Source organism: Scyliorhinus torazame, chromosome 17, assembly GCF_047496885.1.
Source record: "Scyliorhinus torazame isolate Kashiwa2021f chromosome 17, sScyTor2.1, whole genome shotgun sequence".
NCBI classification, from domain to species: Eukaryota; Metazoa; Chordata; class Chondrichthyes; order Carcharhiniformes; family Scyliorhinidae; genus Scyliorhinus; species Scyliorhinus torazame.
In genome coordinates this window covers 54,325,431-54,347,981 of record NC_092723.1, presented here as the reverse complement: position 1 = coordinate 54,347,981, position 22,551 = coordinate 54,325,431, and the positions used below count along the sequence as shown (strand labels likewise).

The 22,551-nt window shown below is 48.1% G+C and overlaps 1 pseudogene; it reads right to left on the bottom strand.

Moving 5' to 3' along the window:
* Positions 1–2,158: 2,158 nt before the first annotated feature.
* The window catches only part of LOC140393461 (peptidyl-prolyl cis-trans isomerase B-like), a 138,430-nt pseudogene continuing 118,037 nt past the window's right edge, over positions 2,159–22,551 (bottom strand).

The following is a 22,551-nucleotide window of genomic DNA, read 5'->3' as shown; positions in this document are numbered from 1 at the left end:
GGCCAGAATTGTACCCAGGACCCTGGAGCTGTGAGGCAGCAGTGCTAATCACTGTGACACAGTGCCACCAACGTGCCTCCGTTGTGATTGATTTTTCCCTGGACCTTGGCAGTTGAATCTATTATCTCCAGTGTTATCATGTAAACTGGTTCACAGTTGGACTCTTTTTCTTTTAATTAACATAATTTTAGCCACTTGTGCAGCCTGGCAGACTTGGAACAGCATGTGTTTGTCAAGATTGTGTCTGCTCGGGCCAGTTTTACTGGAAACCTATCTCCAGGCTGTTGTTGCTGCGAATAAACCCCAATCTTGTTCCAATCTAAATACAATTAAATCCATCTAGAACTTCTTGAAAACACTGGGCGCTGTTTAACCGTAAAAAAAAATCTATGTCCGGTTTTGGTCATGTTTACTGGGTGTTTGTCAGCTGCTACAGCGCCAAGAAACACCCCACCACGAAAAGGCACTTTGCCATTTTCTTTGGCCTTGGGTAGTTTCTCTCCACTGTTGCCGCACTTAAGAGTCGTTTCCTGCCGGCAAGCCCAGCAGGAAAGGCTTCCCCGCAGATTGGGAGGCTATTTTGTCTGGCTGTCCCACTCTTCTCCCCCCCTTTCAGCCCCACCCCCTATTTTCGACACCCCTCCCCCCCTCCACCTGGTAAAGCCGCCCCCCGGCCCCGATCCCTAGCAGTGCCAAACTAGGCGCCCTGACATTGCCATCCTAGCACCATGCTAGTTCCCCAGCCAACCTAGCAGTGCCACCCTGGCACTGCCAGGGTGCCCAGGTGGCACTTCCAGGGTGCCAGGCTAGCAGTACCAAGGTGCCCATGTGCCAGAAGGAGTATCAGGGTGCCACCCTACCCTCTCCCCGATCACCTGAGAACCTCTAATGACCTGGGAGACACCCCCAGGTGCCATTACGTCTGGTCTAGGTTTTCCGAAAACGGTACTAAATGGCACCCTGGCGAGGTCTTGCAAGCATGGTCGTTAAGTCCTGGGCACCGGGAGAATTCCGCGCAGGCATATTTGGGCTCATTTAAATATGCAGATCTAGATAATGCCCGATGATGGCGAAATCCAGATTGTGACATCTGATGAGCTGTTTCAAACATTGCAAATCTCGCGAGAGGCCTCTTGCAAAATCCAATGGCCTCGTCCCGACACAAAGTCGGGCACGCCGAGGCTGTTAAATCATACCCACCATTACTCAGATGCAAGTTACTCAGATGCCACTCCTTCCATTATTGTCATTACACTGATCATTTCTTGGGAATTTTGCAGCTTTACTCTAAGAGCCACAGTGAGAATTTACCTAGATCACGGTGTATAACATGGAGTATAAGATGAGCCCATTCTTTCAATGCCAAAATACATGTTTAGGTCTCTACTCGGTGTGTGTCTGTCAACCACCACATCCCACCCACACCCACCAGCAATGTTCAGGGAAAAAATTCAGGTTTAAGGTTATATTTGCATTAGGAGTGGCCTCCACCTTTCAACTCAGACCTACATTTTTAGGTTATCCCCTCCTTATAAATTGGCATATGGAATCAAACAGATAATCTGGGCCGTTTTGCCAAGAAGGTGCGCCCGGGAGTTTAAGGCATGAGGCAAGATGGCCAATTAATAGAAATGGGTCCTCCTCCAAAAAGAATGAAGTATCAAACTGGTTTCAAGATAAATATCCAAATATTTGTTCATCCGTCAAGTAACTGTGTTACAGCGAGGGAATTCAGCTTTGGTGAAAAACTGGTGCTAGAATGGATGACAAAGGAATCTGCCCTGAGAAAGATGCCCAAGCTAAAATGCACCAAGAGAACTGGAACAGCCACCAGCCTGACCTTGAGCAGCATGTTTCAGAATGGGTTCTCGAAAATCGGCAGAATGGTTTCATCGTCATAGTAACGCAATGGCACTTAACTGGGTCAAATCAAATTCTGAGTCCAGCAACGATTTCCGAGCAACAGCTAGTTGGTGTAGCCACTTAATGGGATGAAAAGTCTGGCATAAAGTTGGTAAGAATCACCGTTTCTGACATGCTTAGGTATCTACATATCCTGAAAGCTCAGGATCAGGATAACAATAAACAGGAATCTTGTAGCTTGCAAGGTGTCTGCAGAGAGATGCCTGCGGCTCGCTGCCCATCACAGGCAGTCAGCTCATTCATTGACAGTGGCATGAGGATTTTCCACATCGATCTTGCCATACTCTGCAATGGTCATATCTAATAGTGTTTTATCTCTGCTGCCTATCTTCGAAGCCCCAACTTTTCTTACAGCCTCAAATTCTTCGATGAGGTTTCCTAACACAGCATATTTCCCATCGAGCCAGGTAGTTTTGGTGGTTAATAAGAAATTGAGATCCGTCAGTGTCTTTGCCAGCGTTAGCCAGACTGACGCATCCCGGGCCCTAGTGTTTCAGTTTGAAGTTTTCATCAGGAAGTCTGTCACCGTAAATGTTCTTCCCACCAGTACCATCTCCACGGGCGAAGTCCCCTCCCTGATCATAAACTCTTTGATTACCCAATGGAATTTGCTTTTCTTTGTAACCAGATCCCTTTTCCTCTGTCACTAAAGCAACAACATATTCAACTGTCTTCGGAACAGTCTTCCCCCAAAGACCAAATACTATACTGTATCCTCATCGCCAATTTTAATATCAAAATACACCTTGACAACGACTTTCGGCCCTTTTTTCTTCCCTCAGATGGACTGATTCTTCTTAAAGCATCGCACTTCCATGTCAAAATGTATCACTAAAGATTCCATTCCATAGGCCACAATGCTCAAATTGCCTTCAAATAGAAATGAGTAGTGGGCACCTGAACTCGGAACTGTATGCTTTTATACTCCTGGTTTTTGTTACATACAATTTAATTTAAGAACTTAATGAAAAATTTACCTCAATTTTCCTGAATCACCAGCAGTTCTATGTTCACTTTGTGTAAATGGGCTCAAAGCTGCAAACTCCCTGATAGGAAGCCCATCAAATTGACAATTTCTTCCATTTAATAAACAATACTCATCTAAAATGTGGTTGATGGAGATTTATTTAAATCAATTTTTTATTGTAATGTTGAAGAACTTCAATGTGAAAAACAAAACCCTACCTTATTAATATTTCAGAATGGGAAACTATGAGAAAATGCAATTCAAGTACAGGCAGTTGTCCTCAGGTTGGAATGGAATAGAACAAAGCAGTTAACAATAGATAAATCCAAGATGTGAAAAATTTTGTCAAGAAGTATTTTATGAGAAAATATATTTAATTTTGGTTTCTGTATTACATCTAGTTTCATTTTTCAAACTGTTGTTGCTTCTCTCAGAATCATGTGGTGTCATTAAGGCTATGGGCTGCCTGTTCTATGATCCATGAAACAGCCACGGAATCCTGAAAATCAGCATTTCTATGGCTGCTTTGCTGCAGTTATAGTGGGCAATTGGTAGAGTCCCACAAAAATTCATCCCATCCTTAATGCCATAAGGATTGTTACAGAGCTCCAGATAATAATGGTCTATCAAAGTCTAATAACGTGTCCTCTGATATGCAGAAAACACACAAGCTACTGTTAAGAAAGGGAAAAGTTGAGGTAAAAAAATGTAAAAGCAGGGAGTTGACTAGAGGCAGAAATGTGGAGAAATGATGAGTATTTTACATATGAGACTAGAGAAAACGATGGGGCTATAGAAGTGGCAACTTCAAAAATGGAGACATAAGGAAATTAACAAGTACCTCCCAAAAGCCAGCTCCACAGGGTGGATAATATCAAAGGAAAGAAATAGTATAACTGTAAAACACTAACTAAGGGAAAGAAAGAAACAGCTAACATCAGAACATCAGCAAGCTGCAGATATGGGGCTGGATTCTCGTTCGGCGATCGGCTGGAGAATCCCTGTTTACGCCAGAATCAGGGGCGGTGCCGTTTTTGCAATGCTCCACCCCCTCAAAAACAGCGTGCTTAGGGAGTATGCTGCAAGGCATATGGACGGCCACAGGACATCACCTGAGGCCCTCCCCCAATGCTCTGCCCCCGATGGGTCGGGTCCCCGACTACTTGGGACACGTGTGCCCACACCGTTCGGGGACCACGTGTGGTGGCTGCGGACTGAGTCCAGCGCCATCACAGTCGGGGAAGGGGAGCCGTTCCACTAGCAGGGGGAGCTTTGGAGGGTTTGGGGGGACTGGTGGGGGGTATGGTCCGGGGGTGGCGAGGCTGGTTACAGGGGGACAGGTTTTGGCAGGCCGTGTCCGCACGCGGCTGGCGCCATGTTGCTCGGCTCAGCCGCCGCAGGTTGGATTCAGCCTCAGACCCGACAATTCTCCGGCCATATCCGCAGGTAAAGGTAGGGGCTTTACGCTGTGCGGCTGCTAGCCCCCCACTAGACGGAGGATCGGTGCAGGGGCAGCGCCGACTTTCTGGTCGTAACACCAGATGGATCCTGTGGACATAGCCACAGGATCGGAGAATCCAGCCTCTGGTCTCCCGAAGGAAGGCAGCCATTTTCCGCCTTTGCTGAACCTCAAAGCTATTTTCCAGATGTGACTACCTTAACCTGGTTGTGGTACTTACTTGTTGGATTTAGCTCCTAGAGTTTCATAAAATCAGATGTTGTTAGGGAAAAGGAGTATCTCAAAGATCAGGTAAACTTAGGTAGTTGGGAACCAAGGAATAGTTTTATGTAAAATTCTGTGTGTATGGTCACCAGTATACTTAAGTACCATAATATATAATCGTTCTTCTTGGTGTGTGTGTCTTTGCCTTTCCTTTAAGTTAATAAATATTCTTTATTAATTGTTCACACGATTGGACTGTCCCTCACTGGGTGATACACTGTTCCTCACATTATACCAAAAAAACACACATTCACCAGAACTTGGTGTTCCAAGTTACCCTTCTGGGTTTTGGGATACCCTCACATTTAACATCAGCTGGGCACCCAGTAGCCCCTTTGGCAGCCTCCATGCTGCATCTGGGTATGGCAGGCCTGACTCCACACTGGACCGTCCCCCAGGAGCAAAAATCATGCCACTCAGGACACAATTTCCTGAGGTGGGTTGTTCCTGGAAATCTCCTGGCTTGAGCTCCCTGCCTCAGGAGCGAAAGTTTGATTCTATCAGTCTGCCTACAGTTATCGAATATGTTGTTTCCATTGTCGACAGGTGTGAATATCTTGCACTTTCGTCCCGATAAAATTCCTTGCCCTCCCCTTTAACCTTTTAACAACCAAGGCACTCAAGATTGATGTTGATCAAAATTCAAAACAGGTGAGATAACCCACTTCATTCCCCTATTTTATCCTAAATTGGAGAGAGTCCCAAAACCTCGCAATTTTATAAGTTTGTATTTGTAAGATGCACGTCAAACTGCCTCAAATATTTGATTACCACATTTTTCAGAGAGCATTGACTCAGCTTCAATTTTCACTAACCAGGGGCGTCATTCTCCGACCCTCCGCCGGGTCGGAGAATCGCCGGGGGCTGCCTTGAATCCCGCCCCCGCCGGTTGCCGAAGTCTCCGGCACCGGAGATTCGGCGGGGGCGGGAATCGCGCCGAGCCGGTTGGCGGGCCCCCCCGCTCGATTCTCCGGCCCGGATGGGCCGAAGTCCCGACGATAAATTGCCTGTCCCGCCGGCGTAAATTAAAGCACCTATTTACCGGTGGGACAAGGCGGCGCGGGCGGGCTCCGGGGTCCTGGGGGGGTGCGGGGCGATCTGGACCCGGGGGGTGCCCCCACGGTGGCCTGGCCCGCGTTCGGGGCCCACCGATCCGCAGGCGGGCCTGTGCCGTGGGGGCACTCTTTCCCTTCCGCCTCCACCACGGTCTCCACCATGGCGGAGGCGGAAGAGACTCCCTCCACTGCGCATGCGCGGGAAACTGTCAGCGGCCGCTGACGCTCCCGCGCATGCGCCGCCCCGACATGTCATTTCCGCGGCAGCTGGCAGGGCAACAAAAGCCGTTTCCGCCAGCAGGGCGGAAATTCCTCCGGTGCCGGCCTAGCCCCTCAATGTTGGGGCTCGGCACCCAAAGATGCGGAGCATTCCGCACCTTTGGGGCGGCGCGATGCCCGTCTGATTGGCGCCGTTTTGGGCGCCAGTCGGCGGACATCGTGCCGTTTCAGGAGAATTTCGCCCCAGATATGCCCTCTCAGGGCATTCGCTATATAACATAAACCCTAAAGGTGGATAAGCAATGCTGACTCGGGAATTGAACTGAGTGGAATGTCTTGGGGATTTGTATGGGAAACCTTAACGGTTCGGATCTAGAACAGAAATCTGGGGCGAGATTCTCTGACCCCCCCGCCGGGTCGGAGAATGGCCGGGGGCTGGCGTGAATCCCGCCCCCGCCGGTTGCCGAATTCTCTGGCACGGGAGATTCGGCGGGGTGCGTGAAACGCGCCGCGCCAGTTGGCAGGCCCTCCCCCCCCCGTCAATTCTCCGGCCCGTATGGGCCAAAGTCCCGCTGCTAGAATGCCTGTCCCGCCGGCGTGGATTAAACCACCTCTCTTACCGGTGGGACAAGGCGGCGCGGGCGGGCTCTGGGGTCCTGGGGGGGGGGCGTGGGCAATCTGGCCCTGGGGGGGGGGGCCCCCACGGTGGCCTGGCCCGCGATCAGGGCCCACCGATCCGCGGGCGGGCCTGTGCTGTGGGGGCCACTTTTCCTTCCGCCTTCGCCATGGTCTCCACCTCCTCCACTGCGCATGCGTGGGGATGCCGTGAGCGGCCGCTGATGCTCCCGCGCATGCGCCGCCCAGCAATGTCATTTCCGCGCAAGCTGGCGGGGCACCAAAGGCCTTTCCCGCCAGCTGGCGGGGCGGAAATCAGTCCAGCGCGGGCCTAGCCCCTCAAGGTTAGGGCTCGGCCGTTCAAGATGCGGAGGATTCCGCACCTTTGGGGCGACGCGATGCCGGACTGATTTGCGCCGTTTTTGGCGCCAGTCGGCGGACATCGCGCCGATTACAGAGAATTTCCCCCCTGGATTCAGAAATGCAGTACAAGTATAAGGTTCATAGATTGTACAAAATTTAGTAGACATTTGATAAAAGCCTGCAGAGAACAACTGATCTAGTTAAAATTTCCAAGTGTCCAGTATTGTACGCATGTCGTTCAATATTGGAGTTTAAGATTTCACTCACAGGAAGAAAAAGTGTGGAGAATACTGTATAGTGGACTGAAATGACAAGATAACTGATTCATTTTCAGCTGCGTGACTTAACTAAGATCATGTCGGTTATGCTTTGAGAATGTACAGAACACACAATTGGATTAAGTCAAATTGAACGCTGCTGAACTTTCTAGCTTGACCTTTGTGGGAACATAAGATTTATGTGAGTGGAAAGTAGTAATGTACAGTCAGCTGTAAGCAAGCATGCAATCCTAAGGCAGGAACAGGATAATAAAATGACCAAAGAACCTGGATTGGATTGGATTGGATTTGTTTATTGTCACGTGTACCGAGGTACAGTGAAAAGTATTTTTCTGCGAGCAGCTCAACAGATCATGAAGTACATGAGAAGAAAAGGGAATAAAAGAAAATACATAATAGGGCAACACAACATATACAATGTAACTACAAAAGCACTGGCATCGGATGAAGCATACAGGGTGTAGTGTTCATGAAATCAGTCCATAAGAGGGTCATTTAGGAGTCTGGTGACAGTGGGGAAGAAGCTGTTTTTGAGTCTGTTCGTGCGTGTTCTCAGCCTTCTGTATCTCCTGCCCGATGGAAGAAGTTGGAAGAGTGAGTAAGCCGGGTGGGAGGGATCTTTGATTATACTGCCAGCTTTCCCCAGGCAGCGGGAGGTGTAGATGGAGTCAATGGATGGGAGGCAGGTTCGTGTGATGGACTGGGCGGTGTTCACGACTCTCTGAAGTTTCTTGCGGTCCTGGGCCGAGCAGTTGCCATACCAGGCTGTGATGCAGCCAGATAGGATGCTTTCTCTGGTGCATCTGTAAAAGTTGGTAAGAGTCAATGTGGACATGCCGAATTTCCTTAGTTTCCTGGGGAAGTATAGGCGCTGTTGTGCTTTCTTGGTGGTAGCGTCGACGTGGGTGGACCAGGACAGATTTTTGGAGATGTGCACCCCTAGGAATTTGAAACTGCTAACCATCTCCACCTCGGCCCTGTTGATGCTGACAGGGGTGTGTACAGTACTTTGCTTCCTGAAGTCAATTACCAGCCCTTTAGTTTTGCTGGCATTGAGGGAGAGATTGTTGTCGCTACAGCACTCCACTAGGTTCTCTATCTCCCTCCTTTCTTCGGACTCATCGTTATTCGAGATCCGGCCCACTATGGCCGTATCGTCAGCAAACTTGTAGATGGATTTGGAACCAAGTTTTGCCACGCAGTCGTGTGTGTACAGGGAGTAGAGTAGGAGGCTAAGTACGCAGCCTTGCGGGGCGCCGGTGTTGAGGACTATTGTGGAGGAGGTGTTGTTGTTCATTCTTACTGATTGTGGTCTGTTGGTCAGAAAATCGAGGATCCAGTTGCAGAGTGGGGAGCCAAGTCCTAGGTTTTGGAGCTTTGATATGAGCTTTGCTGGGATTATGGTGTTGAAGGCGGAGCTGTAGTCAATAAATAGGAGTCTAATGTAGGAGTCCTTGTTTTCGAGATACTCTAGGGATGAGTCCAGGGAAATGGTGTCTGATTTGGTCCGGTTGCAGCGGTATGCGAATTGCAGTGGATCAAGGCATTCTGGGAGTATGGAGGTGATGCGCTTCATGATCAACCTCTCAAAGCACTTCATTATGACTGAAGTCAGGGCCACTGGTCGGTAGTCATTGAGGCACGTTGCCTGGTTCTTCTTTGGTACCGGTATGATGGTGTAATGATAAGGGGTTAGTTAGGTAGCATGTCAATGACACGAATACCTTTGATTATCAAGACACTCACAGGAAGGATCTTATCAAACAAATCCTGAAACGTATTTTGGTTTAATGAGGTCATCATTGTGGTGAGGGGAGTGGTGAAACATTGAAACAGTGTGAGGGTACGTCTGTTTGATTCTTATGAACTTTGACAAGTTATCAAATGTCCACTAAATTTTGGATGCCTTGAAACTCCCAAAAGTGGCATTTTGAAACAGTTCACAGGGAATCTGCCCGTGAGGAGTGACCTTCACCTTTGACCACTCACAGAGCTGATGTTACTCATTTGGTGAGGAAGAGTGAGCTGACTCCCCTTCAATTCAGCCCCCTGGGTTGGTCGCAACAAAGGTTTTAAAATGTATTTCCCCCATCAATGCCCTTTCCAATACAAATGTACTTATTTGTTAAAAAGGAGACAATAAAACCATGTATTCTTGAGTCAAATAAAGAGTAAGTATTAGTTATGAAACCCAAGGAAAAATAATAAAGGCATGGCAACACATACAGATATGATTGGTAAGAAAGTTAGAGTCCAATCGAATGTTCAAAGAATATATGATAAAGTCATTTTCTTGTCATTAAGACATAGATTGTTAAACATTGTGGTCCTTTGAAGTTAGTTGCTGTCCTGTAGAATTCTGGAGTTGGCTTGCACTTTGTTGAAGACACTCTTTTAGCTTCAGAGAGGGAGAAAATTAGAGAGATCTTTACTCGTCTCTTCTAGCAGTGATTTAGATGACTGTGATATTTCTTTCTTCTCCTCATCCTGATTCTGTTTGGCAGAATCAGTTTTTAAAACTCCTGTCTGTATATTCATCGGAAGGAATTTGATCAACACATCTTGCAGTCATTGTTGCAGACCAAGTAATCCCTTTTTCTTATCTTTTCATTTCTGAAACCTTTGACATGTTTTAAGATTGAAATTGATAGTGGATGGAGTTATTTCATCCTCCACCCGGGATTTTGAATGCATGATGAATTTCTGCCTGGTTCACAGTTTCCATTGTTTTAATAGAACTACAGCTGATCAAAGTCGGACTCTTGCATTTTTAATGCCTTCCTCTCAAGGACGTCTCTGTTTGAACTGGACTTTATGTCGGTGGTCAGCTGGTGAAGTTGTAGGTAGAGCTCACTCAGTCATAGTTTCCTGCTGTCATGACAGTGACCATGTAGGAAATAATGAAACGTTTGCTTTTTAAATGATGATATTTTTAAATATTAGCAGTTTGACCATAGGGGCAGTGGGTGTGCTATGATTTACCTCAATGCGTTAGGAAGGGCAAAATTGACAAGGCTTTTCTATCTTACATGCTGTCGATATATTTGCACTGGAAGTGTATGTGTGTAGATATCGATTGAGGGCAGAATTGGACTTGGCTATGACACACCATCCAATTGAATAGCCCATAATTGAATGGCCTTCTCCCACTCATTCTTCAAAATTCCCACATGAATAATCTTCCCTAGTATGAGGAATTAGAAGATAAGTGGAGGTTTCCATGTATCATCTTTTGGGATGTGTGTTGCCGATCAAGGCCTGCATTCAGTGCCCATCTCTCCTGGCCCCTGTGAAGGTGAGAATGGGCTTACTTCTTGAGTGGGCCGACTGCAGTCCCTATGGAGAAGGTACTCCCACAGTGCCGGTCGGCAGGGAGTTCCAGTATTTCAAACTAAAATGATAATGTTATTACTACTTCCTTCCAATGGCTCCCTCTTCCATAGACCTCAATAAGATGGACTGTAAGAGTCTAATGCGCAAAAGGACAAGCCTTGGGCTAATGGTGTGGAATGGGCCTCTGTTTGATAGGTGTACTTTGCTTCAGATTAGTATATCCTTTTCAGAAGTATACTTAATCAAACCAAGCTCTTAACTGTATGCAAACACATTATATTAAGCGAAGAAAATTATGTTGACATTAGTTCTTGTATTACTTTTACCTCATGAACTTCCTTAAAAGATTAATCAAACCATAACATTAATATGCAACATTTTGTTTACCTGCCAGAACAGATTTTAAATGAACTCGTCCTAGGTATACACTCACTTTGTGTGTGAAAACCCAGAATAAACACTGAAAAAAATTAATTGTGCATGAGAACAGGAGCTTTTAATCTAAATAAGCGAAAGAATAACTTGGCAACTATTATGGCACCATCAAAGACTACATTTAGCACTACACAAATGTGGCATGCTTTATAGACTTCTTTAGATATTAATTCCTTCACATTGGTTCCCGGTGTAGGATTTAACATGGCACTGTGTAATTCCTTCCTCGCTTATCCGTAAGAGCTGTTGGCTCCTTCTTCCAAGTTGGAAAACCTCCTATTAGCCCTCCAGCTTTGAGAGCCTGCCTGCTGACTTTAATGAAACAGTAAATTTTCCCCTGGCAATGAATTGGACAAATTGGACAAAAAAAACAAGTGAATGACTGCACCCCACATAGCTCAGGCTTCTGACCCTCATTTGAGCTTTATTATGGGATTCCGATACCCATAGGAAAAATCCTGCACATACAGATTATGACTATGAAAGCAATGGATTCTCCACAATTTCACTGGAAATCACTATTTCACAGTGTCATAGAGTCAAATAGTCAAAATTACCAGGTTTAAGACTATCCTCCGCCAAATATTTACTGGCTCCTGAACTTTCTTCAGTAATTGTCAAATTTATTAAAAATTATGGGCCCGAATCTCTGAAAAACTTTCTAAGTTCATTTGCGGCTGACTTTTCAGGGGATTTCCAGCCGGCTCTGCTGGCGAGTTCCCCACCACTGTTTAATGACACTTAGACAGATGTTTGGGCCCTGGGGAGTTTCTCACTGATTTAGGCCACACTTCGAATTTTTTTTAGTTCCGAGGAGCTGAACTCAGAGATCAGGCCGCCATTTTCCAAGCGAGAGCACGACGCGGCCGGAGATTCACTCCCAGAATTTACAAAGTATTATCTTCAATTATTCATCATTTTTTTCCTGTGGTGGGTTTAAATGTTTTGAAAGCCAAGCTTCAATGCCAAAAACAAATTGCTTCAGCAAATTTGAGATATTAACCCAAGTTTTTTTTATTATTCATTTTAGCAGGCTAGTGAGCATAGCTGGCTGAGCCAGCATTTTTTGCTCTTTCCTTTCATTTCAGAGGGAATTTGCAAGTCAACCACATTGCTGTGGATCTGGAGTCACATGTAGGTCAGACCAGGTAAGGGCGGCAGATTTCCTCCCCTAAGGGACATTAGTGAACCAGATGGATTTTTATAACAATTGACAATGGTTTCATTCCAGATTTTTACTGAATTCATCATCCGCGGTGGTGGGATTTGAAACCGCGTCCCCTCAGCATTACCCTGGGTTTCTGGATTGCTAGTCCAGTGACAATACCACTGCGCCACCATTTCTCCAATTCAAGTTGGAGAGCTGGAATTTTGGGGGGAATTTGGCACTGCTCCCTGTTAGAAGATCTTAAATGCCATTAATCTGAGCTCTGCCCATGGCCTAGTGGTAATGCCATGGTGCAATAGCTTGACTTCAGCTGGGGTGCTTTAATAGGCCTGGCTTAAATGCCCTTCAGATGAATAGCCTAAGATTTGCTATCCAATTTTAAAGAGTGAACATGAAGAATGAAGGCATGGACATTAGGGTATTTGGAAAGGTGCCCCAGCATGAGTCAAGGAAAAAGGTCGGAAGAAAGTAAATAATAGTCTGAGATTCATCAAGACTTAAAGCTTTTCTGACAAACTTTAAATGCTAAAAACATTGAATAAGAGGGATAAAAATAAGTTCATTGGAGTTGGAAGGGAACTGCTATTAAACTGATTGATAGGGTGCTGGGAGAGTAAAAAAAAAGACCAATTCAGCCGTCATTGATGCAACTAGATCCGCAAAAAAAACAACTTCAGTAATGTGAAATGTGCTGCAGGTTGACCCAGAAATGCAGCAAAGGAGTGCAAAAGAAATTGAAAAATACATCACCGAGTCAGTGATCATTATGATAACTGTGCTCGTTTTGCATTTCCCTATCTATCAGATTCTGAATTTCAATCTAAAAATGATGACTGCAGCAATGAAGGTTCTTTCGGATAACACAATAAAACATGCTGTGACATTATGCAAGATGTTCTGGCTCTTGCTACTTACTATTTTAAACAAAGACCAATAACGTTTCAAATCATTGATTTCTTTTTCCTTCGTGCTTGATATTTCCTGCTTGACAAATAAACAAGTGATACTGGTTCACTAGAAAAGGCTGATGTCTCAGAAAACACAATATGGTTGAAGAAATAATTTATATGATGCCTTTGAGGACGTCCCAAGATGCTTTACAGTCAATAAAGTACTTCTGAAGTGTAGTCATTGTTGTCATATGGAAAATGTGGCAGCCAATTAGTTCACATCAAGGCCCCACAAACAGCAATGAATTACTGAGACAAAGGGCGCGATCTTCCGGCCTCGTTACACTTGCGCTCAAGAGTAACGAAGCCGGTGAATAGTGGGAAAGGCCAAAAACCGGAACCCGCCAGGCACCAAACTGTTTGTGATGCAACCAGCCTGCTCCCATAGGCAAATTTGGAATCTCGCCATCAGGTGGGGAGAAACCAATTATCACCACTTAAGCCCTATTGCCACACAATTAACGAGAGCCACCTGTCATCTAATGGCTTCCTGTCATTCACCGGCCTCCCCAGCAAGTGATCACGCTGGCGCCGATTGGTACTCCTTTTGACAAATGTGAACCTGGTGGAAGGGCTTCCATTAGGAGCCAAGTAGGGGAGTAGCAACCTTTTTGTACAGGGAAAGAGACCGTGAGCGCTGGGCTTGCCACCCCAGTGCTTGACGGGGGGACCCTCTGCAGGGGTGGGCCACCATGGGAGGTTGGGGGGACACGCTGGGGGGGGGGGGGTAATTGCCCGTGGCACCACCATGCAAACCTTTTGATCCCAACCCCATTCCTGGGGCAACCCCTGTCCATGCAAGTCTGCCCCACCAATCATCTTTCACCCCACTGACTGCTGAGACCTCTGGCTGCGCGTCTGGAGGCTATCGCTAATAGGGCATTGGTAATCATGGTTACGTGAGCACTTGACACATGCCAAGCTGGTTGACATGGGCAGGCAGGCCCTGTAGCATGTGGGAGTCACTGCCTAGCATTCCGATCGCACCTTGATGCCTGGACACTGTGTGGGAGACAACACCACACATGCAGCAGCCAACATCTGAACACCCAGGGTATGGGACACAGCTCCCGGGACATGACCACTCCCAGAGAGTGGGTGGGTACCACGGAGAGGGGAGGTTGCCTGGAGAGACAGGCAAACGGTCTGGAGGTCAGCCTGCATTGTGGAAGAAATTGACAGACATCATCATGCTTGTGCATAGAGTTGTTTAATGTACTGTACAATAACCCATATCCGACAGTGCTGTGCCCCCCCAAACCCCCCAGCCCCCAAACAATACCTAACCATTCCCCCCTACCCCAGTGCCCTCAGTGATGTTCAACGAGCCAGGCCCTCCTAGCTCTACCACTACATCTTGGTGTTGCCCCAGGATGCACATCTGAGGTAGAGGCAGCCAGCTGCTAACCTCGTCCTGTGGCCTTCGATGCCCCTGGCGGGCATCCTCTGGGGACTCTGGGGCCGGAGGGCCCCGGCTCACCTGCCGACGGCACATGCACAGTTGTGCCACCCTGTCCCATGTGCTGACCCCGAGACGCGGCCTCATCAGGGGGGTGGAACTCAGGAATGCTGGTGGCCACCGTCGCCGACACATGGGACGGGCCTGGATCGGCACTCAGTGACCGCTCCTCCCAGCCGGTGCCCATAAGGCCCTGGGGTTCACCTTGGGATGGAGGAGCAGCTGGTTTGGGCCTCGGCTGCCCCTGTATCATCAGGCTCTGCCAGCCCTGGTGGTTCCCCATAGTCCGCACCATTGTGTCGACGCCCTCGGCGACATTTCCCCGTGACTTGAACACATCCCCAGTGACCGGGCCATGCTCTGCAGTGCCTCAGCCATGCCCACCTGAGACTGGGACAAGCTCCGCAGCACCTCAGCCTTTCCCACCTGAGAGCGGGACAAGTCCCGCAGAACCCCGTCAAGGTTGGCTTGATACTAGGTGACATCCTCCAGTGAGGCAGACGTACTGCCGAGACCCTCAGCCATGGCCGTCACTGACTGAGCAATGCCTTGGACACCTTCACTCATGGTGCCGACGTTGTGCACCAGGCTCTCCACTGCGGTCACCACCCTAGCAGTATTGGCCTCGGTGCCACTCATTACCGGCGCTCCCTCCTGTGCCCCTAGCCTCTGGAACCCATCCAATTGGCTATGGATCTGCTGGAGTGATGCTGACATCTCCCTCTAAATGTCCAGGCTGCTCCCTACCGTCCCTATCAACTCCGGGTAACTCTGTGCCAGAGGCTCAGCATCAGGCTGGGACACAGCTGGGTCCAGGAATTGAAATGAAATGAAAATCGCTTATTGTCACAAGTAGGCTTCATATGAAGTTACTGTGAAAAGCCCCTAGTCGCCACATTCCCCCCTCATCCTTCTAAATTCCAACGAGTACAGTCCCAGTCTACTCAACCTCTCCTCGTAATCCAACCCCTTCAGCTCTGGGATTAACCTAGTGAATCTCCTCTGCACACCCTCCAGTGCCAGTACGTCCTTTCTCAAGTAAGGAGACCAAAACTGAACACAATACTCCAGGTGTGGCCTCACTAACACCTTATGCAATTGCAGCAGAACCTCCCTAGTCTTAAACTTCATCCCTCTAGCAATGAAGGACAAAATTCCATTTGCCTTCTTAATCACCTGTTGCACCTGAAAACCAACTTTTTGTGATTCATGCACTAGCACACCCAGGTCTCTCTGCACAGCAGCATGTTTTAATATTTTATCATTTAAATACTAATCCCTTTGCTGTTATTCCTACCAAAATGGATAACCTCACATTTGTCAACATTGTATTCCATCTGCCAGACCCTAGCCCATTCACTTAGCCTATCCAAATCCCTCTTCAAACTTCCAGTATCCTCTGCACTTTTTGCTTTACCACTTACCTTAGTGTCGTCTGCAAACTTGGACACATTGCCCTTGGTCCCCAACTCCAAATCATCTATGTAAATTGTGAACAGTTGTGGGCCCAACACTGATCCCTGAGGGACACCACTAGCTACTGATTGCCAACCAGAGAAACACCCATTAATCCCCACTCTTTGCTTTCTATCCATTGGCTCCACGTTATCTACCGCACTGTTAATGTCTTCAAAAAATTCCACTAAATTAGTTAGGCACGACCTGCCCTTTATGAACCCATGCTGCGTCTGTCCAATGGGACAATTTCCATCCAGATGCCTCGCTATTTCTTCCTTGATGATAGATTCCAGCATCTTCCCTACTACCGAAGTTAAGCTCACTGGCCTATAATTACCTGCTTTCTGCCTACCTCCTTTTTCAAACAGTGGTGTCACGTTTGCTAATTTCAATCCGCCGGGACCACCCCAGCGTCTAGTGAATTTTGGTAAATTATCACTAGTGCATTTGCAATTTCCCTAGCCATCTCTTTTAGCACTCTGGGATGCATTCCATCAGGTCCAGGAGACTTGTCTACCTTTAGCCCCATCAACTGTCCGATATAAATCTGAAACTTTGGATAGTTTTGACTGCCTTACAGTTCTAGTTATCCAGAAAATGTTAGAAAAATTAAAACAGCTTCTAACTTCTGGGTAACTATAGTACTGACCCCACCCCATCCCCACTCTGACTCCATCCCCCCCCCCACCCACTCTGACTACCCCCCTCACCCACTCTGACTACCCCCCCTACGCTCCCCCATGGGACTCCCCGTACCCCTCTACACACCATAGGACCCTCTCACCTAACTCTCCCCCCAATACAGCATAGGACACCCCTAACCCTCCATGGTATCCTTTACTCCCCATGGGACCCCTGACTGCACTCCACTCTTCTCCCCCCCCCCCCCACTGAACATCTCTGGATCACCTGGACCCCTCCACAATGGCAACCCTGTTATCAAATTCCAGACCCTCCCCCGACCACCTAACTACCACTGCCCCCCACTGACCACCCAAACCCTCAACACTGACCACTCCCCCCACTTAAGACCAACCCCGACCCATTTACCACTGGCTCTCCAACCCTCCTGAATAGCTGATACACAGCCGACGCCCCCAACCCTCAATCCTACCCACTTATCTTACAAATGTAACCTCTCCATGGCCTCTCAAAGTGGCTGGACTGTTGAACGTAACTGCTTTACAGCAACGAGTGCATGTCTTCGTTACCGATAACTCTCCAGCCATTGACACAAGGCCTCAGACATCCGCTACTCTGCGCTGTTCTCACCCGGCCTGAGTCAGAAGGATGGGCAAGAACGGAGCGGCTTGATTTCAAGGTAAAAAACTGGGAGCGGAGTGGCAAACCCATCTCTGATTACACTCACAGAAGTTATGGGCTTTGTTGTTTCATTACAAAATAGGTTCTGAGCCCAATTCTCAAACAATGGGGCAAATTGTAAATCCCAAAAACCAGAGGTTTGGATTGGGTGTGATGTTGAAATGGTAACAATTTGAAACCTGGACACAACTCATCTCAAACCTGCCCACTCCATGTTTTAACAGAGACAACACTTGCAGGTGGAGGGGTATGATGGCCCCTTCCACAACACCTGAGCCTTTTTGATTCCTCCACCGTCTGCATTCTACAGTTGTGGCCTTCGATCTTCATCAACCCAAATTTCTGTCCTCACCTTAAGTGAGCAGTGACTAGTAATGGAATTAGACCCATGATTAGCTTGCTGTCTTTGCAGGCAATTCATTATTGAGTGCATTTCCTGCAGACTGGATGGACTGAAGAGATAATACAACTACAATCAGTCGAAAAACCATTCATGGTTCCTGCAAACCATTAGATTTTGTTGCAATATGACATTAGGCAGCTGTGAATCAGAAAGTAATTCAGATCGTGTTTTCATAAACCAGATATCAGGAGGCATTTTCATTCTTATCACCGAGGATAAGATGCAAAATAAGCAAGGTGAAGGAATATTTATATACTTCAACTTTGTAGCTTTTTTATTTGCTTTATAACTTTAAAAAGAATTGCGAGTAAATTGCAATGGAAAATATGTTATCTGGAAAATGAGAGACAAAATAGCCTATCAGCCCTAGTGATCAGCTGCTTTTATTTCTATCTCTCATTCGCTCGCCGCACGTTTGCAGGTAAAATCAGGCAATGGCCATTCGAAAATCGCAGGCTCAAAGCAGTCTCCACACCATTCAGAGCTGAGCACATCTGCACAGTAACACACCACACGACTAGGATCAGCAGGGCATAGGTTTGCGTCCAACAAAGCTTTCTATCTGCAGCTATTTTGTTACTGGTTCAAATATTTTCTATATATGGCAATCCACGGAAGGTGGACAATCATACTCATTAGTGAGGGATTGTCGAAGAGAGAGAAGATATATTTTAGTTCTGATATGACAAAGTGTGCATCCTGCATATTGCTAATTAATCACAGCTAGGTTCTGATCTTGGAAGTGGAATAGAGGCCAAGTGAATTTCAAGAAGCTATGCTCATATATATACCCATCCTATTAGAATATGCTGATTTGAATCAGTATTTATTGCTACCCATAAAGTCATTATTAAAAAACCTTAATAGAAGTAAACAGAGATCATGATCATTTGTTTTACAAAGGTTGACCACTGTTCATCATTACCTTAATTAATGTATTGCAATTTTTAAACATTTGATTGTTTAGAGTTTTTGTTGTTCATTGGAATGGCTGGAACATGAACATAGGATTGAGAAAAGCCCATTTTGTCCATTCACTCTGTTCTATCACTGAAATCTGTCCCCCAGAAAACCAATCCCCCCCCCGCTTTTTGTATTCTAAGTCATACAGCCCCGCACACTGCCAGGATCATCCTGTGCTGCTGGGTACATGGCAAAGGATTGTGTGCAAACATAATTATTCCAAATATTTTGATTGTGATATGACTTTGGACAGAATTTTTCTCTTCCACAAGTGACAAGGAGGGGGCACTAAATTTGGTGTGATTGGAAAAGTCTGTTTCCCACCAGCGGAAAAGTAATTTGGAATTTTGTTCTTCCGACTTGGATGGCGGGTTAATGGTGCGTTGAGTTTCCTGCATCAGGAACCGCAGTTGCTTTAATTTGCATCTCATGAATGCTCATTAAAAGGTCAACGTGTCGGAACTCCCCCTCCAAATTACATGGCCTGTCAGCGGATAATTAAAACGGTCTGTTTTAAATAAGCAGTGTGCAACTGGCGAGCTTCAGTTCATCCATAACTTGGAGGTCAGTAGATGCTGCTTTGCCTTCCTTTAAGACAATGGCTGGGCAATATTGGCAGCCTGTAGGACCAGCTTACACCAAGGCTAGGCATGGGTGAAGAAATTGAGTTCTTTCTGTCCAGTCTGGTCTCAATCAAAAAGCTGAGTTCAGATTTAGAAATTCCTTTAGTTTATTTCAAATAGTTTGCAAGCTTACACTCCCTCTGATGAAGGCAGGAGACCCTTGTCTCTTGAAACTCCCAGAGTGAGTGAACAAAGAGAATAAACCCATGTGTGTTTATTCACATTCATGCAGTATCAAGTTCCACATGAAATGAAATGACATGAAAATGCCTTATTGTCACGAGTAGGCTTCAATGAATACAAGGTTCCGATAGGCCCTTTCCTTGACCTGGTCATATAATCTAACTGCCACTGATTCTGATAGGCTCATTGCACATTCCTTTCCTTCCTCTGGGCCTCTGTCTCCCAGCATCCGTTTTAGCATCCTTTGTGCAAAGAGCCAGTCCTGATAGCCACCCCTCCACCTCTCGCCATGCTTTGCCCATTGTGGTGGTATGTATTAGGGGTAATGTGGTACCTGTGAAGCCAAGAAGCTATTGGCTGACAGGTCCCGGGTCCTGGTTGGATCTGCCGACTTCTGGCTCCGCCCTGAAGGCGAAGTATAAGAGCTCGAGCTTGTCCCCGCAGCCTCATTCTGTTGCTGAGCTGCTGGGGACAAGTCTCGCTTAATAAAGCCTAGATCGACTTCATCGCTTCTCGTCTCGCGTAAGTCATTGTGCGCTACAATTTATTAAGCGAGCTTAAAAGAGTATGGAGCTCCAGATCGCCCCGGAGTGCCTGCGGATCAGCCCCCACGCAGCAAACTCGGCGGCCGTATTCAAACACTGGCAAGCATGCTTTGAAGGCTACCTCCGAACGGCCCCCGGCCGGATCACAGAAGAGCAGAAAATGCAGGTTCTGCATTCGAGGGTAAGCCCGGAAATTTACTCACTAATAGAAGACGCAGAGGATTTCCTGACGGCGCTCGCATTGCTGAAGGGCATCTACATTCGGCCCGTAAACCAGGTCTACGCGTGCCACCAACTCGTGATGAGATGGCAAATTCCCGGAGAATCGCTCGAGGAATTCTACGGCGCGCTGTTAATTTTGGGACGAGGCTGCAACTGCCCGCCGGTGAACGTGATTGAACACACGGACCTGCTAATTCGTGATGCATTCGTGGCAGGTATGAACTCTCCCCAAATTCGTCAAAGACTTTTAGAAAGAGAGTCGCTAGGACTCTCAGAGGCACGAGCCCTTGATGTGGCCTCCCAAAACGCCCGCGCCTACGGCCCCGTCCGTGTGGCAGCCCCTTGGGCTCCGTGGACCCCCGTCGCGACCAACTCCCCGGCACCCCCCCCCCCCCGCAAGCTTGCGCGGCTAAAGCGTCAGACCATACCGGGGGGCCCGCTGCTATTTTTGCGGACAGGCGAAACACCCCCGGCAGCGCTGCCCAGCCCGCGCAGCTACTTGTAAAAACTGCGGCAAAAAGGGCCATTTCGCGGCAGTGTGCCGGTCCCGGGGGGTCGCCGCAATCCCCGGAGAAGAACGAGGACAGCACATCCCAAACACCCCCCAACCCCCCCCAGCGCCCCATGCGCCCGCCATTTTGGGTCCCGGGCACCACGAGGGGAGAATGGGCGCCGCTATCTTGTGACCCCCTGCCACGTGCGATTCATGGGGGCGGCCATTTTGTCCACCCCCGACCACGTGCGACCCATGGGGGCGGCCATTTAGTCCACCCCCGGCCACGTGCGATTCATGAACGCCACCATCTTGGTTGACAACAAAGGACCCCAGCATCGACGGCTCCACGGGGTCCGAAGAAGACGCTGCGACACTACTACCACAACTGGCTTCGGTGACACTGGATCAATCGCGGCCCCGGATGCTCCAGACGACGACAACAACGGTGCTGGTCAACGGATGCGAGACGCCGTGCCTGATCGACTCCGGGAGCACTGAAAGTTTTAAGCTTACCAGACACGGTAAGACGCTGTTTTCTGACCATCCATCCAAGCACGCAAAAGATTTCCCTAGCTGCAGGATCCCACTCAGTGGAGATCAAAGGGTTCTGCATCGCAAACCTAACGGTGCAAGGGAGGGAGTTTAAGAACTACAGGCTCAACGTCCTGCCCCAACTCTGCGCGCCCACATTACTGGGATTAGACTTCCAATGTAACCTTCAGAGCCTAACATTCCAATTCGGCGGCCCAATACCCCCACTCACTATCTGCGGCCTCGCAACTCTCAAGGTTGAACCGCCGTCCTTGTTTGCAAACCTCACCCCGGATTGCAAACCCGTCGCCACTAGGAGCAGACGGTACAGCGCCCAGGACCGGACATTTATTCGGTCTGAAGTCCAGCGGTTGCTGAAGGAAGGCATAATCCAGGCCAGCAATAGTCCCTGGAGAGCCCAGGTGGTAGTCATAAAGACCGGGGAGAAGCAAAGGATGGTCGTAGACTATAGTCAGACCATAAACAGGTACACGCAGCTAGATGTGTACCCTCTTCCCCGCATATCCGACATGGTCAATCGGATTGCTCAGTATAAGGTCTTTTCCACCGTGGACCTCAAGTCCGCCTACCACCAGCTCCCCATCCGCCCAGGTGACCGCAAGTACACCGCCTTCGAGGCAGACGGGCGGCTATATCACTTCCTAAGGGTGCCATTTAGCGTCACGAACGGGGTCTTGATTTTCCAACGGGAGATGGACCGAATGGTTGACCAGCATGGGTTGCAGGCCACGTTCCCGTATCTTGACAACGTAACCACCTGCTGCCACGATCAGCAGGACCACGACGCCAACCTCCAAAAGTTCCTCCAGACCGCTAACGCCCTGAACCTCACATATAACGAGGAAAAATGCGTTTTTAGCACAAACCGTTTGGCCATCCTGGGATACGTAGTGCGCAATGGAGTAATAGGCCCCGACCCCAAACGCATGCGCCCCCTTATGGAATTTCCCCTCCCCCACTACTCCAAAGCCCTGAAACGTTGCCTGGGCTTCTTTTCATATTACGCCCAGTGGGTCCCCCAGTACGCAGACAAGGCCCGCCCGCTAATACAGTCCACTACCTTCCCCCTGTCTACAGAGGCTCGCCAGGCCTTCAGCCGCATCAAAGCGGATATCGCAAAGGCCACGATGTGTGCCATTGACGAGTCCCTCCCCTTCCAGGTCGAGAGCGACGCATCCGATGTAGCTCTGGCGGCCACCCTTAACCAAGCTGGCAGACCCGTGGTCTTTTTCTCCCGGACCCTCCACACCTCAGAAATCCGCCACTCCTCAGTGGAAAAGGAAGCCCGAGCCATA